The sequence below is a fragment of the Manduca sexta genome, chromosome 8 (assembly GCF_014839805.1).
Source record: "Manduca sexta isolate Smith_Timp_Sample1 chromosome 8, JHU_Msex_v1.0, whole genome shotgun sequence".
Classification (NCBI taxonomy): domain Eukaryota; kingdom Metazoa; phylum Arthropoda; class Insecta; order Lepidoptera; family Sphingidae; genus Manduca; species Manduca sexta.
Genome location: NC_051122.1, coordinates 11,280,947 through 11,300,170, shown reverse-complemented (window position 1 = coordinate 11,300,170; position 19,224 = coordinate 11,280,947). Strand labels below are relative to the sequence as shown.

The 19,224-nt window shown below is 33.7% G+C and overlaps 1 protein-coding gene and 1 long non-coding RNA gene across 2 annotated transcripts in view; both read right to left on the bottom strand.

The window, feature by feature from the left end:
- Positions 1-19,224, bottom strand: part of LOC115440872 — a 43,437-nt gene that overhangs the window by 20,749 nt on the left and 3,464 nt on the right. The gene's annotated exons all lie outside the window — the stretch shown is intronic.
- Positions 2,669-3,129, bottom strand: LOC119188632. The gene is made up of 2 exons (XR_005111981.1): positions 2,992-3,129; positions 2,669-2,892 (listed from the first exon to the last, which is right to left on the bottom strand). It is a non-coding gene; the product is annotated as an uncharacterized LOC119188632 (long non-coding RNA).

The window sequence follows — 19,224 nt, the reverse complement described above, 5'->3', positions numbered from 1 at the left end:
GCCGCCATCTATTGTATTCATTGAAAAATTAACTTTTATTACATTCAATATTTTATATCTCCTACTCGTTGACAGAGGGAGCTGTTTATAATTTTGATTTATTCGACATTGATTTTAAATAAAATAAAAATGTCGAAATTGAACAAATTTGGATGCTGCTCGAGTCAATCACCTTCTCTGAATTGTCTGACATGCTATGAATGTAAGATTAAATACCATTTTGAATGCATTGAAGGACCGAAGAAAACAAAACAGTTCAGAGATCTAACTAGGGACTTCAAATCATCTTGGATTTGCTTAGCATGTGCAAAAAAGAAATCTTTTACCAGCCAGATCAACCTGTCAACTTGCAGCCCATCATCTAACTCCGAAGCATCGAATATAACGTTGCGAAAAAAAGTGTATTCAACACATCGGCCTGCTGATAATGACCTTAGGCAGGAACTTCGCGATGATATGGCTTCTTTATTGGATGACTTTAAAATCAACATCCTTCATCAGTTCGACCTTCACATTAATGAGGTATTGAGTAGATTATCTCAGGTTGATGAGAGCCTTCACTGTTTACAACACAACTACGAACAGGTGCAAAAGATCTTGAATTGAAGGAAGATCGGATAAGATGTTTAGAAACGGAGAATCTCGAACTCAAGAAAGACCTGTCTAGCCTCAGTACCCGCCTTACCCAAATGGAACAACATTCCCGAGCTAGTAACCTTGAGATACAATGCATACCGGAACATAAAGCTGAAAATTTGTTCAAAACTGTTCAACAAATCGCCAATACAATTCATTATAACTTAAATGAGACAGACTTACATCTTTGTACCCGTATATCTAAGGTCAATCGGGATAGCAAGCGTCCTCGCTCTGTGTTGGTGAAATTTAGCTGTCCTAGAATCAGAAATGACTTTCTTGCAGCTGCCATCACTTTCAACAAGAGAGCATCCACAAATATGGATAAATTAAACAGTACCCACCTTGGAATAGCGGGAGAGCGGCGTGCGGTGTATATAAACGAACATCTGTCTCCAACTATGAAAAGTGTACATGCAGCGGCAAGAATGAAAGCCAGAGAACTTAATTACAAGTTTGTATGGATTAAGGACGGTTTAGTTTATATGCGCAAAAATGAGTCATCTGATTATAAACTAATTAAAACAATTGAAGCTTTATCCAAACTGGAGTAAGTGATAGTAGAATAGCTCTGTTATGTTTGTTTTGTTTATTTCTGTTTTTGACTGATAATCTATATTATATTTTATTTTATTCTTAATTATTATAATGTATCCGGTACTGTTTAGCTGTAGTCCGCACCCATGTGTGCTTTTTCTAATATGATCTCAGATTTTTTTAATTTATCATGTTATTACCAGAATGTTAGAGGCCTTAGGTTAAGTACTATTAAGGTTCAGCAGCAAATTCAAAAAATTACTTTGACATAATTGTATTCACTGAAACGTGGCTTAATGACAGTATTTTTAGTTTAGAAGTGTTCGACGACAGGTATGATGTGTACAGACGAGACAGGGAAAGCTCTAATTTTTTTAATCATAGGGCAAAGGGAGGCGGTGTTTTGATAGCTATTAATAAGAAATTTACATCTCACCGTTTATCTAATTTAGAAAGTGATTGCGAGGATATATGGGTTAAAATCCATCTTAACAACTGCGGGCTGGCCCTGAACTTGTGCGCTGTTTACTTACCTCCACCAGTAACTCAAATACACTTAGATAATTACCTTAACAAATACAATTACGCATTTGAATTCCAAGTCAATACAGTCATTGTTGGTGATTTTAACTTAGGTGGTATAAATTGGGTATTTAATAGTGACAATGGTTATGCTACTCCAAGTAATTATTCTAATTGTCAAATTAAAAGTAGCTTGATAGATTTTATGTCTTTGAATGACATTACTCAACATAATCAGGTTTCTAACAACAGCGGCAAAATTCTTGACCTTGTGCTCAGTAATATGAGTAGTAATGTGAAGGTAACACACTGTCCTAACCCCCTCAGAGAAGTTGATAAACACCACCCTCCACTACATGTTGCTATTGAATTATTAGGGACTCCAAGTAAAAGTGTACAAGATATTAAAGTTAATAAATTAAACTTCCGAAAAGCCAATTATGAATTAATTAATCTTGAACTTAGTAAAATAGAATGGATAAATATATTTAAGCTTTGTACAAATGTAAACGAAATGGTAGAAAAATTTTATGAAATTATTAATTCAATAATAAAAAGCATTGTCCCATTCTCATGTAAATCTAAATCAAATTATCCAGTATGGTTCTCGCCCACATTAGTACGCTTGCTTAAACGTAAACACAAATATCACCGCAAATATAAAAAGTTTAAAAATTCGCTAGACAAAATAGAGTTCGATTATTTACGCGATGACTGTGACAAATTAATGCGCGAATGTTACAATAATTATATTAACTCCATTGAGTCAATGATTAATAAAAACCCCAAAATTTTTTTGGACACACATTAAAAACAAGCGAAGCAATGGCTCTAGTTATCCCCCTTCTATGTTTCTAAATAGTACAACAGGTCATTCTACGAAAGACATTATCGAGTTGTTCGCCACTCATTTCTCTTCAGTATTTGAACAAGATAACAGTTATTCTGATACGTTAAATGAAACTACTATGGATACTGTATTGGGACAAGAATTTAATAACATCATCGTTCACGTAAGGGATGTAAGATACAAACTCAAACATCTTGACCAGAGTAAAAGTGCTGGGCCGGACAATATTCCACCTCTATTCATCGCTCAATGTGCCAATCAACTCTCAACTCCATTATGCCATATTTTTAATAAATCATTATCATCGGGTATTTTTCCAACAAATTGGAAAGAGGCGAGAATTGTACCTGTTTACAAAAACGGAAATAAACATAATATTTCAAATTACAGACCCATATCCATTCTTTCGTGTATAGCTAGTCTTTGAATCACTAGTATATCCTCACCTGTTTAGACAAGTTCGAGACCAACTATCATCAAACCAGCATGGCTTCATCACTAGGAGGTCCACAAACACAAACCTAGTTCAGTACACTGATGATGTTACATTAGCAGTAGATAAAGGTAGCCAAGTTGATGCTATCTACACAGGTTTTACCAAGGCATTTGATAAAGTTAACCATCGTATTTTTGGTAAAAAAACTTGCAAAATTTGGAATATCGGGACCTATGCTTGACTGGTGCAAAACTTACCTAAAAATAGACAATCCAGTGTTGTAATTAATGGCTATAGCTCTGCTCGTTTTATTTCCTACTCTGGGGTGCCTCAGGGCTCTAATCTAGGTCCTTTATTCTTTAATGTCTTTATAAACGATGTCACTGATGTTCTCAAAAACTCAAATTGTTATTTATTTGCAGATGACTTAAAACTAATTCGTACTATACAAAACACGCATGACGCAAAACTGTTACAAGACGATTTGGATAGCCTGTCATCTTGGTGTGTATCCAATAAGATGCATTTAAATCCAGCCAAGTGTTTCCACATCAAATTTACTCTTAAGCATAAAACAAACGACACTACATATACAATTTCTAATGTACCCATAAAAGAGGTCGCTGAGATCCATGATTTAGGAATAACACTAGATACTAAACTAAAATTCACGTTTCACATTGATAAAGTACTTAATTCTGCATATAAGTCACTTGGTTTTATTCTCAGAAATGGCAAAGAATTCAAAAAGTCCTCTACAACTTTATTGTTATATAATAGCTATGTTAGAAGTAAATTGGATTACTGTAGTGCTGTCTGGTCACCATTATATAAAATACACATTAATAGAATAGAGAAAGTTCAAAAAACTACTCTACCATTTGTCATACAGATTTAGACCACCTGCCCATATTAAATCTTATAAAGAAAAGCTTATACATTTTAATTTACAGTCTTTAAGTGATAGAAGAGATTTTTGAATTTACTATTCCTACATAAGATTATGAATGGTGTAATAGATGCCCCTTATTTACTTAACAAGTTTTTATTAAAGGCACCAAATAGACCGCCTCGAAAACCTGGACCCTTATTTCATGTTCGGTTCAATAGAACTAATAAAGGGAAGCAAGCTCCTGTTCCTCGCCTGTCTATTCTGTACAACCAAACAGTTGGTTTCCGTAATGACGTCGACATTTTTGGTGATAAATTATTACAATTTAGACGTAAATTATTGAGTAACGCTGAATGTTAACTATGTATGTTTTGTTTTTTCTCTTTTGTTATAAATAGTATATAAGATTTTACGTAATTTTATTGCAGTTGTACTAAATATTATTAGAGTAATTATTGTTTAAGATTGAAAATATATATTGTGGCTCATGCTGTGACTGCTTGTAACTAGAGTTACAATTACATAAGAGACTGTTACTATATACATGTGTGGATTTAAATTGAATTGTAAACTCCGTTAGCAGTCCGTTAATAATAAATAAATAAATAAATAAATAAACTATGTTCGCCTCGTTCGAATAAAGCATTTTAATTTATTTATTTACACGATCAATTCAGCCTTAATTCAATTCGTAATCCAGAATAAATTTTTACCAATTCTTTTCCTACTTATACCTATATCAACTAATTCCTTACTTTTTACACCAGAAGCATTATATTTAGAAAAATATTCATGTAAATTAAAACGTAATTTACAAAAGAATAATATATTCGCGAAATTAAAACACCATTACACGTAAACTATCAAGCAGTTAAGAAATCCGAGCTCAAAAATTGCAGCGCACACATTCATACTCACGTTGATTACGTTGCAATTAACTCTAACTTATCGCTAATTGTTTTCTAACGTATGATGTCATTAAAAAAACATCACAGGGGTCGATGAACTATTATTTTCGACAACCCTTTTAGATAACGAAGATCTTTTAAAAAGGTTTTCAAAATAGCAAGTTCCTACATCAAGATTTGTCGAACGTAAAATAAGGTTATTCCAAAGAGTTCTATAATTAAATAGAACAGATATTAGGAAGATTTTTATATACAAATTTTGCGCTCATGCTATGGTTACTCAATGTATCGTGAAATAGCAAAACACCAATGTAAGTACTTCATATTTTTTTCATGGCGCAATTCGCACGTCTTTAATGCGCATTTTAGCATATTTTTGTATTAAAATCTAAGGACGCTGCGACAGCGACTTATTACCAATGGTAATAACTTTTAAGGCTCAAATTTGGTCGTGATATCTAGTCTATAACTAACTATATTGTTTAATGTCTTTAGTATGATCAATTAATTTTTATTTATAGTGGCTAGTAAAGCACAAAAATGCCATTCATATCTACGTACATTTATTTAAAATATGGTTGCTATGTTTATATTGTGTTTAGGCGTGTTTTATGATTTTGTAATGCTCAATTCACAAATGTTTATGTTACTAAATTCAATATTACACTATTTTACGCCATATTTAAAAAAGTTTAAGTAAGCATTATCTATTATAAATCAACATTTGCCAAAAATATAACGGGTCATAAACAACTATAAAATTCTAAGAGCATAAATAACATAATTCAATTAAAAAAATAACATATTTATGATCGTACTTTCTAAATTCCACATGAATTTCTGTGAATCGATTATAGCCGGAAATAATCGAGATGCTCCAACGGACCGACCTTGTCAAGGCATTATGCCTTTTTTCTATCGCCCGACTTTTTTTTACGGAGTCTGGTCAATCGGGATCCGGCGTTGAAATTATTTTTACCTTAGAATGAGGAGTGACAAATTGAAGCAAAGAAATACATTTTCATAAATATTAAATAATGAATTATGTTCCCTAATTACTTTAAGTTAATGTATAAGGAATTTCTTTATAACAATTTATTGTTTTTGACAATTCTCTTTATTTTAAAGGTTTTTTTTACATTTTTACATATATATTTAAAAAAAATGCATATAAAAATATAAAAAATTAATGATCCTCCGATGGCGAAGCTCAAGACCCAGACCACCGGCGGTTAGGGATTCAAAGTGAGGAATCTCATCACAATGCGCGCCGTGTCCAGCATTACTGCCTTCTGCACCTGGCCTCCGATCCAACGGCCAATTGAGAGCTTCCAAAGATGTTGGTCGAGGCTCTTTGGTATTAACCCATGCACCGAAACGACAATCGGGACAATAATTGTAGAGTCCACATCCCACACGTCTCTAACCTCATGTGCCAAGTCTAAACGAACGTTGCAATTAACAGTTAGGTTACAAAACGAAGTACACGCATACATCATAATGTTCTGCTATCAAATAAAAACACCGTGAGAGTGCCCGCATGTTATTAAAACGTAATATCTAATCCGTTAGATGGTGTAGGCTCAGAGGTGTAGGTACCGTGCGACGCTGTTTTTTTATAACCGTATCTTTTACTGTTCTGCGTAGAGAAGTAGGGAATAGGCTAATATCTTTATGAGTTCTTCAGGATTGCGATACTTTGTACTTCTTGCATATTATAAATAAAGGAAGGTTGACGTCAAAAAGGTTGTCAAAGAACTGAGTCAAATAAATTTATTCTTCATTGAATCAATTTCGTTTAGTACATCGGTAACCTAATATTGTATAAAAAAAACGCCGATCTCGATTTTTTTACAGAATTAGTAAATATAAAAATAATACATTCATTCTCTTGATTATATTTCTATGTTGTCCATAACATCTATTACAATAAGTACATATTTGCGGAATAAAACCTAATTACCAATTATTTATGGTCGAAATACGCTTGTCCGTTTATTTTGCCATTGAGCCTGCATTGCAGTGACCTGTTTTTGATATCATATTGCAATCAACTTGCGTCATTAATTAAATTGAAGTGTAAGCTATTTAATTATACTTGCTCTCTGTTTCTAAATGGCAATGCTAGTTATGCGGTAGTGAACTTTGTCTTTTTATAGATAGTGACAAAACTTCTGTCACCCTGTGGTAAACATTTTTGTATATAAATATCAACACTAATATAATAATATCAGCCCTGTATTATATACTGTCCCACTGCTGAGCACGGGCCTCCTCTACTACTGAGAGGGATTAGGCCTCAGTCCACCACGCTGGCCTAGTGCGGATTGGTAGACTTCACACACCTTCGAAATTTCTATAGAGAACTTCTCAGATGTGCAGGTTTCCTCACGATATTTTCCTTCACCGTTAAAGCGAACGATAAATTCACAAAGAATACACACATGGTTTTAGGAAAGTCAGAGGTGTGTACCCTTGGGATTTGAACCTGCGGACATTCGTCTTGGCAGTCCGTTCCACACCCAACTAGGCTATGGCCGCTTTTTTTTTTCTAATATCAGCACTAAAATTGTGGATTAGCAAGACATGAAAGGATTAAAAACTGAAGAACAGAGAGGGTGTTTACGCCTCCGGATATTTTTACACGCGCACGTCATAGTGTACCCTCTACACCTGATGCTAAGTTGAGTGGGATCGAATAGAATGTCGACTGACGAGAGACGATTACCTCTCATCCATCGACACTATGCTGGCCTGTTTGAGTCGGATATACACAGGCTGATCCCGGAACGCGATACACTTACGTGGGCCACTATGGCGGGTTTTAACATCTTGTTTACGTTGTTCGCTATCCAGGCGAATATAAAACATATCCTACCACCAGCTCATTCACAATACGAAATGTATTATTCAATTCTACAGCATTAAAATGGCATTACCACGTTCAAGCCGCCCTTCAAGCTATGATCAAAGAATCTTCACAATCCAGTAACACTATCAAAAATGCTCTACCGGATATGATAACTTATTTCCAATTTGACCCAAATAAACCAGCAACAGAGCCCTATAAGGTAATGTTATAAAAATGTAGGAAGTCCAAATATGTTTGTCCTTGATTATGGCTTTATAACTGTACATTCACATAAGGATTGCCGTAATATTAAGCAAGTATGTATATTGTATACATTGGATGGTAAAATTGCTTTACACAAAAAGGTAATTTATTCAAAAGTACATAAGGTACGAAGTTTATTGTGAAACAATTGGGACAGACTTTTACCATCATATCCCGACATCGACCCGACAAACGTCTTCCCGTCTTAACTATAAATTTGCAGCGCGTATTCTATCAATCGCTGACAGTTATTTGAAACAATTGACAGTTATATAAAATTAATATTTTCGTAAATTTTTCCTAAATTTTCTAATTCTCCGCGCAATTTTTTGAATTATTTCTTTCATAAGAACCTTCTTCTGAGAATAACAAACACAACAAAAAATAGTGAAATCGGTCCAGCCGTTCACGCGTGATGGCGTGACCAAGGGAAATAGTGATTAATTTTTATATATGTAGATTACAGACGTCATTCTAGTCACCATCTTGCAGACAAACCAATAAATACTTTATTACATCCCTATTTTGCAATTTTCAGTACATTAATGACGTGCCAACCCTACCAAGTCCACGCGGCTGTAATTAAAATATCTGATAATCACCATTTAAAACACAAACAAACTCCAAAACCTATTAATGATCGATTTGACAACGTCATTGACGATGCAAAAAAGTGCTTATCAATCACATACCGATCATTGGTTTGACTACAATCGAAATTACACCCAATGGTAACAGCAAAAAGTTCTGTTCCAAACGACACTGTCAGAGAGGTTTGGTTCTCGTAGTTTGTAAAGGAACCGGTCTTTTGTACCGTGGGCTAGTGACGATCATTCAGGCTGACACTAAAGTATATATTTACATTGTCGTTGGAATTCATCGGGTTTTTATTGCTATTTTACACCTATTTTTGGTTTGAAACGCTCGCTTTAGTGTCGGACGTAATTTTTGAGGTCAATAGTGCTTTTCAATAAATCAGTTGGGGTTCCGAATGGGTTAAGTTTTTTATCATATCCGCAATTGTTCCGTATTAAATAGTACGTAATATAAAAACATTTTCATTAACTTATTTCCACTCTTCAAAAATTTCACGCGAATGAATCAATAGCTTCATATCTTAGAGTTCTAAATCGCTTATACCTTCAGAGGTAATAAAAAACAATCAGCACCAAAGACAGCGATGAACTCACAATAGAGAATGCATCGAAACGCATCTTTAAATACAAACCAATTTAATTCCACAATTTTATAATTCAATAAAGGTTTTTGAAAAAATATAAAAGCCCTATAAAGTATAATACGATTCGTATTTCTCACGACGCGCCGTCTTTATACGTAGTTATTGTCCAACAGAGGTACTGGTTTTGTCGGCCTCACCTTCTCATGAGAATGAAATTTTGCCTCGATTCTTTCTTTTTCATTTCGCGTCCTTTTATTTCTTTCCCATGTGTGTTTTATTTTTTCGTAACGGTGTTATTTGTAATGACGATTTGATTGTTTGTAGAAAGTTTGGTTCAATATGACTAAGAAAGTGATTGTGGTTTTGAAATTAATATGATATTTTCTATAGGATTTCTTTTCATAAAATTCCGTCTTGCGTTTAGGTAGCAGTAATAAATAAATTAAATGATAGCCTCATAAACGATTTTTAAAACACGAGTAGTAATGAACTATGGAACTGAAATATATTCTTTATAATTTGTGGACTTTCATACGTCTATTAAAACAATAAATATAGATGTACAACACTAACAAATAAATATAACTTATGACAGAAATAAACCTGGCAGGCGTTAAATTACGACAAATTTTAAGAGTGGAGAAAAAATAAATATGTAGAAATAAACAATGAAAATATTTATGTTTAAATTAAGAACAAAAGTCAACTCTAATAGAACTGTCAATTCCCGCCTAAACGCAATCATTTTATAACTTTGCAACTACAATAAGTGCCTGTATTATTAACAAATAAATAACAATGAAAAAATATTTTTTAAATTAAGAACCAAAATCAACGGCTGATAGAGCTGTCAATTTCCGCCCAAACCTAAGTGTTTTAAATTAAAACCTTATTGCAACCATTTTAATTGCCAGTATTATTAACAACGGATAATAGGGTCATGTTTTAAACGGCTGGCCGCTCCTATTGCGTTTAATTCTCGAATTTAACTGTGAGAACGTTTGATTGAATTAGTTTTATGGTCCAGTACTTTCTTACGTAACCGACTAACAATACCGAGGGAACATAGGTTAAAATTAAAGATATTTATACTAAGAAAGTAAGAAATGTAATTTCAACCTTTTTTTCCAAAGAGTTGGACGTTTATATAGTGAAAAGATCTTTCTAGCTATTAAATCTCTATATTTTCATCACCAACCACCCACAAACAAATTTTCTACAAGCTACAAAATGTACTAAGTGAATTTTATGTCCCACTCAACCGACATTGCCAATAAAAAGTGAAATCAACAAAAAAACAAACACTTTTGTCCATTCTTAATCATATATTCACTAGTCGGAACCGCTGGTGGCCCTCGGTATCCACTCACATCGAACCTTACCAAATTCAATGTACACGCAAATTGGCCACGCTGCATACATTTCGCATCGCTTTCAAAATCAACCGTGTTATAACCGCGAGATACAATGACACAAATGCATTCGCTCACGTACTGTGTTTACTAATGTTATTTTGGATTCCATTGCTAAGAACGAGATTTGGTTGTTTTATAAACAAAAGTAGCGTAGACACTGTATATTTCCTTTAACATTTACTGTCGGATATATTTTGTATTTGTATTATTTGAACAGATTCTTAATTAAAGGGTACCTACATTTTAAGATTTCCAAATTATTTTTCTGTGGATTTTACTGCAATTTGGCAATGTTTCAGTAAGACACCAGAAGGTCATAAAATAGGCATAATTTGTAGTAGTCTTGACAAATTACGTAAATGAATATCAACGATATGATATTGTGCGCTGAAGTATAAAGTTTTACCATAAAATACTAGCTCTTGCTTGCGGCTTTACCAGCGTAAAAGAGTTTTTTGGGATAAAAGTCCTGCTATATATTTTCCCAGGATATAAAGTAGCCTATATCCTTCCTAGGGTCTCAAACTATCTCCATACAACATTTTATGGCAATCCATTGAATTGATTTTGGGTTTATCACGTTCAGACAGAGACAGATTCGGCGCGGGACTATGTTTTATAATATATATTTTAGAACTTTTTAAGAGCAACAATTCCGTTATACACGATCATAATAATATATTATATTATCATTTATTGTCTTTATATTCGCTTCAAATAGATCGATCTAAAAATATTTGGGGTAGTCCCATGTTCAGCACTAGACATCCAGCGGCTGATGATGATGATGATTGTCTTTAAATAATAAACACAATACACACGATATTCAGGTATCTCAATATTAAAATTTTTGATGGTAAGTTTTTGAATATGTATTAAAAGTCTCGTGTACGTCAACGCGGTAGAGATTTGCTTCGTCTTTACGCATATACATACGGAGTAACTGTTCAAGCAATATTTGCGTACAATTATTGCTGCCAATAATTGATCTGTCTAAAGCAAGCTTAAGTTGGTAAACTTAAGCAAGTGTGGGTACGCACTAACCATTATTGTAAGTAATGTAACCATTTTATTACAAGTGTGAACCAACCATCACTTGATTAAATTCTATTGCACGTATTTATTTTGAATTAATTCTGATCACGTAAGTTGAGTTTAACAAACTTTTGGTGTTTTTTTTCTTATTACAAAATCCTGTTGTGAATCCTTCTTTGAAGTGATCCTGTACATCCTTAAGTATTCTCATTGAATGTTCAATGCGATAGCTCTAACAATGTTGTATGCGCAGAAACTTGCATTGTTTTATACTATTTTCAAGAAATATAAATGGCAATTATCGTCTGGATAGCAACCACTGTACACAAGGTTTTAAAACCCTTCATAATGGCTCACGTAAGTGTGTCGCGTTCCGGGATCAGCCTGTGTATATCTCATTCCAGGACGGCATAATTGTGTCGACTGTTGAAGGGTAATCTCTCCTCAGTAATAGAGAATTTACTGGTGGTAGGTCTCCCATATGTGGGAGTCCGCCTGGCTAGGTACCACCGCAATGTCTATTTCTACCGCCAACCAGCAGTGTGTAGTCACTGTTGTGTTCCGGTTTGAAGGACATCGTAACCAGTGTAACTACTGGACATAATGAGACTTAACATCTCACGTCTCAGGATGACGAGTGCAGTGGAATACCAAACAATACTTTGTAATTCAAGGTTGGATGGTGTTTCTTCTGTTTATTGGCGGTCGTATCGCTTACCATCAGGCGAACGGCAAGCTCACAATAAATAAATAAATAGTTATTAACTCCAACATTCGTCGGAGGAATTTCGCGTATGTGCAGGTGTTTCAACGAATCAAGACGATGCTCGCTTAGAAAACTGGTTTGTCTATATCCGATAAATTAAATTGTATTTTTTAACCTCGTGTCTATTTTAAATGACATTTAACACCTTTCTAGCAATAAAAGTACCTAATTAATCAGTTAGGTTAATTTATTAGTTTTCGCAATTTGATATTCGTGTTACAATATATTATGGATAAGTATCTTAGAAAATATTTATTTAAATTAGGAAATATTTGTAAATACTGACTCTATATCTATCAATATATACTATCAGTTTCGAAATGCTTATAATAAAATATACACTCAATTTTGTATTCTTAACACTTATAAACTGTATTTTTTTTATACCATTCAACGGAAAACCGCGCAAATCGCTCGCTTGACGGTAATCGACATAACTACATTAACACTAGCAACACCACCCGAACATTGAAATATGCACTTCATTCAACACTCCTATACATTCGTCTTCCAAACAATTAATTTTATTTTGTTTTATTAATACACTGAGCTGCTATAATATTGCAAGCTTACAACACAGCTCTAAAGTTCTGAGTTCGAATCCGGATCAGAAAAGTAATATCGGGTTTGTTAGCCCGAAATTTGTGTTCGATATGGCGATAGGCTCCCCCCGTCACATCACGGAAAATGGTGAAAAGTAGATACGCCGCCCCGGTTGCATTGCCTACTACTTTGGGGACAAAGTCATTATTATTAAATTAAAGCAACATTATGACTTATTATGTTTACGCGAATTTTCGGATATTATCTTGGTTTTTATATTCAAATTTATTTGAATGTAAAACCGCGGTAAAGTCTGAAAAATAGTATAATTGTAATGTTAAAAGCAACAGATTGTATAGTACTGAGAATCTATGTAAAGAATGTTATCAAAATCGGTTACCATAACACTCCATGCTTCGTTGGCACGATAAGGGAGATTGTGACCTATTTTGTGCAACACCATGACACGTTCCCATTTTTTTCTTAACGCATTCAAGATACAATATCAAAAATTAAACGAGTTTACAAATATTATTATCGTTTATAAACAGAAAAGTGAACTTATACTAATATACAAAGCTGAAGAGTTTGACTGAATGCGCTAATCTCTGGAATTACTAAACCGATTTTGAAAATTCACTAATAGGAGGCTATATTACTCCTGCGCGCTACAAGGCTATTTTTTACATACATACATAACATCACGCATTTATCCCCGAAGGGGTATGCAGAGGCGCAACTAGGGCACCCACTTTTCGCCAAGTATGTTCCGTCTCATGATGTGATAGGGGGCGAGCCTATCGCCATATCGGGCACAAATTCCAGACTCCGGGCTGATACTGAGCAGAAAAACCCAAATATCACTTTGCCCGATCCGGGATTCGAACCCAGGACCTCAGAGCGCTATTGTACCGGACGTGCAATATAACTACGCTACCGAGGCAGTCTATTTTTTAAACTGAGAATTTTTTTTTCCGAAAAAATATTTTCACGCTGGCGGAGCTGCAGGCAAAAGCTAGTCAATATTTTATACATCATTTATCCAGGTATATTCTAAAAAGTTTTTAATCTGTCAGTAACTTTTTGATTTCAGGCAAAGATGCATTTATAGAATCTACGAAGCGAATGAAATAGCTGGCAAGTTAATCGCCAAATTGTGCATCGATTCAAATTTTAAAATAATGAGGTTTCTGAGGATATAAAATAGATCCTACCAGCAAAACTAAATCACCACACAGCATTAGTGCCTGGGTTGCAATAGCCATCGTTATAAATGAAAATTCTATATAAAATAAAGTTTTTTATGGATAAAGTCTGAAACAAGTTATTGTTAGCGACGTATTCATGGTTGACCTTAAAGTATATTTAACCCTGACTTGGCAATGTAGGGGAGTCCAATTCACAGCAAATAGTTTTTGCAACTAGACAGTGACCACATAACACTTATCATGGTGTCTCGCTCCTGTGAGTCATATTACAGACCTAGTTAGTTATAAAGGTCTTATATTTATTATAGACTACTTCGGTGGCGTAGCTGTATAAGGGTTCGACTGCAGTGCTAAGGTCTCGGTTGCTGTGAAGTGCTGAGGTTTTTCTATTCACAGTATCAATGCGAGGTCTGGAATTTGTGTAATTTAAGGCACGGAATACACACCGCGGAAAGTGGGTGTACAAGTTGTGCCTTTGCCAACCTTTCCGTGTATAAAAGGTGTACGCATGTATATTTATTATAATTAGTTTTATATTTTAGATAATTTATGTTAGAGCTCTGTAGTCCTCTTTGTCTGTTAAGAATAGATCAAGGAGTGTGGCACTGCCTCAAAGAAAAGAAACGTAATAACAGACTTCCTGTTCCATTTAATATGGTTATTGAGACAAACTTGAAACCAGGACCAAAAATATCCTAATTCCTTTGAAGTCATATGTTTTAAGAAATGTTTTTAAGTAGCAGATATAAAGGCTTATTTATTTAACATACATAGTCCAAAGTAAACCTTTCTAAAAAATGATCATTTATCGCGATGAAAAATTTGAATTCAAAATTTCCCACACCATTAATACAAATTACTGCATTTGAATCCATGTCTAGAGAAACAATTTGTCAAAAGGTCAGCGTATCGAGAGCTCACAACTGGTTCTACGGACAACGATAATTTGGCAACGCTTACTTCAAGTGCGGTAAAGATAGTCGATTTATGGTTGATAGAAGAAATATTATCGCTGGATAACTAACACGTGGTTGAGCCTGCGTTTGACAAACAAGGTAAGTATTTTGTAGGTCATGATTTCTTTCAAGTTTTATTGTAAAAATATTCAGTCTTGTAAAGTGATATGTCTTATGATCAGATCTAACGATATTTTCAAAATTGATCTTTTACAATAGTAATGTAATTACTTGTTGTTAACAAATTACTCTCCAATCTTGTCAAAACTAAATATCAGGGGTATTTCTACCACCAAATTTGTATAAACGCAAGAAACACAAAGTTTTCTAAAGATGTTTGGATGATTGTAAGTCATTTCAACAGCGAATCCATTTTGTGAAATACAGTATAAAAATAGCATAACAATAATCAAACAATCTCGTTCAAGACTGCATCAAAGTCTCTATAACAAAGGTCCTAATCATCATAAAATGCTTCACCGAAACTGCCAATTAAAGGTCGAAACGTGATACCTGAAGGAACAATTGATAATAACATAAAAGAGCAAACAGCCCGGTGTCTTTGAACTGGTGATCCCACAGTTATGCGGCCGTACATAAATACAAATCGCAACGCGGAAGGCAGCGCTGTCTCTAGTGATGTGCCTTATTCGTATTCGCTTTTCAATTCAGCCAGCCCGAATTGGCTTCTGTTTTTACTTTGTACTCTTTCATTTATTTTATGTCCAATATAAAATGTCTGTAGTTATATAAGCGACTTAATTGAAGTTATAATTAATTTGTTCCCATATAGTTTGACTTATCATAAGCGAAACTATGTTCGCCTACGTGATGAATAAAACATTTTATTTAAAAAAATGCGAATTTAAATATCTTGGTATTTATAATTTTGATAGTCATTTAATTCACTACATTTAATCAATGTGGTAGAGAATTTTGCAAATGTTTATAAATTTGACAGACATCTCATTCGCTCTGAGATAAATGTGCCGGGTAATAACAATTTTTATATAATAATTGATTAACAATTTATCGTTTATGGAATAACTTAAGTGAAAAAAAAAAAAAACTTAAGATGACATACTTTGCCTATTTGTAGTATCTATTTAATCATTTTAGTCATGTCCTGAATGTTTCTTCATACCTTTCCGAATTCATTTGCCTATTATGACTGTACAAAATATTCTCCTTCGCGTTCGCGCAATGCGAATGTATTTTCCCATCACTATCGCCCACTACAATCGTTGTACATGTCCTAGATCGGGAGCTAGTATAAAGAACTATCTTTTGTATGAATTTCTATGTCCCATTGAAATGTAAGCCAATTATTACATCTAATTTACTAGCCACTTATTGTTTGTAGGAAGTGACTGGCAATTCCGTACATTCGTATAATGATTGATTGATAATATAAAATGTAATTGCATAATTTCATATTACATATTTGGTGTTGATTGCTTGATAATACAAAAAATATTAGAATATTTTGTGTTGCTTATATTATATATTTCTATATTAAAACACACTTTTATCCATAAAAGAAGAGCCAGAGGCGAAACTGGTGCATCCACTCTCCGCCGTGTGTATTCCGTCCCATGATGTAATAGGGGCGAGCCTATCACCATATCAGGCACAAATTCCAGACTCAGGGTTGATATTGACTAAAAAACCCAATATCACTTTGCCCGACCCGGGTTTGAAGTTTAGACCGTAATATAATTACACCACGGAGACAATCAGTGGCACTGTATATTATAGTTCCTAATATAGCAAACGATTAAAAGGGTCATCCATTTAAAGTGATCTCCGTTGTCTATATAACAGAATACCAAAGGAAAAGAGAAGAGGAGATACCAAGATATTTGAAGGAAAAAAGATTTTTTTTTTCTCAAAATTTAATCTAGAAGTAGACTTGGCGACCTAGTAGAAAAAAATATGCAACATTTTCTTCGTAGAGGATAGGTATGCACGCGAAAGCCTGAAATCTTGATAAAAAATAAAGAATGGTTGATTACTATTTTAATATTTACCAATAAATTTGCTACAGTATTTCCTGTATGCTTGTATCATCTAGTATGAATAAAACGTAAAAGAAATCAACTTAATAACCTAGATCAAGAGTCTTAGAATTCTTGAGACCATTTTAATCCTCATGTAGATTATAAAATACCTACACTATACCACTAAAAAACTAGATAAACTGAATAGTAATTTTGACCAAGGTTACCTATATTTAAATTTAATTAAATATATTTTTTTATATTGGCTACTATATGTAAAATTTTAATATGTATTTATATGATAATCGTACATCGATGACATTTAATGTTGATCGAGTGATATAATATTCAAATAGAAATAAATGTGAAGTCAAATATTTTTAAAATGTAATATGAATAATTCATTATCTTAATATATGAAATATATACAGTATCTTATCGATTAGCTTCGCACCGTGCTCTACCGGAGCAAAATTTGGAAGACTACATAATTTAATTTAATTACATGAAGTATTTCTAGAATGATGTGTGTATTCTTTGTGAATTATCGCTTGCTCAAACAGTGGAGGAAAAGATCGCAAGGAAACCCGTATACCTGAGAAGTTCAGAAGATTTTTGAGGGTTTGTGAAATATACCAATCCGCTCTAGGCCAGTGTGGTGGACTAAGGCCTAATCCCTCTCAGTAGTAGAGGAGGCCCGTGCTCAGCAGTGGGACAGTATATAATACAGGGCTGATATTATTATTATGTATATTAAATAAAGTAGGTAAAATGCGAGCTAACATAAGCTCAAGGTTTTTAATAAATGTGTAAGTTTGAAAAAGTGTTTTGATGTTCATTATAAATAAACAGCAGAAACCGCTGAACGAATTTGAATGAAATTTGGTAAATAGAGAACCCCGGTTCTGAAATAATATTATTTAGATTTATTTTTATCAAAGAATAAATTATTTGGGACTGTTTATTCAAAACTTCCACTCGAGCCAATTTGCTAGAAAAAGTTAGTTGAAGTGACCCATACGTAACTTGAAATGTTTGCAAGAGAAAAAACTTACACGCGTTTGAACGTGTTTCGACATGTGTAACATTGAGTTCTTATAAACTGTAAAAAATTGAATGAAAGGCACACATAATTTTACCTCATGGTGAGTGTAATGATCATTCTATGAACAACTTTTTCAACCAGCCAAAGATTTTACCTCTTAGCTCTCGTATGCGGAAGATCATTTGGGGAAATTCGTTTTGTCTAACTCGCAAGGCAAGATTCCGGTATTAAGGATATAGAAGTGTGAAGACAATAACAACAGATGTTACAATGGGACAAGCGCCATGCAGACAGCAACATTTTATCATCTATCACGATAACGAAATACTGACATCAAAGTAAATACTATGAACTTTATAGTCTTAATGAATGATGTGATAACTTCAAATAAAAAAGACACACTACATACTAATAGCAAACACAAATGTGTATTACATAACAGTGGCGGAGGGTGAAATTTTTGAAGAGGTAACTCAAAGAAAAAAAAAATGCCTTAGATAACAAATCGCGGCCAATTTAAAAGGAAATAAAAACTAAAACAAACGTAAATAAACCTTGGGAAGCCGGTAAGAATCGGGCTGTATGGACGCTTCACCACTGTTACATAATAGAACAGAATACCAGAAGCTATGTTAAACAAAAGATAAAAATCATTAAACAAAGGCTGCTAATTTAAATTATAGAGCGTACTCTGCTACAGGTGATTAATATGTTACAGTCATAATAAAAATATTTACATTTTGCACTATGATTTTATTCACAAACATTTTTTACGAAGAGTAAGCAAGTTAAAGACGTATCCGGAGTACCTATTATGGATCTGCTAGAACCTGTCATCACTTGATCGATTTGAAATGTTGATATATTAAGTCTTGAATCGGAGAATACATGGGTCGACTGGTATGATATTGCCAGCTTTAATTAAAAAAGAAACATGAAATATTTGGATAACCCTTTTAATATTTTAATCCAAATTCCAACCATTTTGAAGCTGTACAAAATCTAACCCAACAAGATTTACCAACATCGATCCACAATTGACGGAGAAATCGTTGCAAACACATACATTTGAACACATAAACTCCACTTTTTAATAATAAGTAAATCTATCTAGCCATTGCCAAAAATGTCCAATTTCACACAGTGAAGGTGCAAATGTTACAATAACACAGTGTTCGAA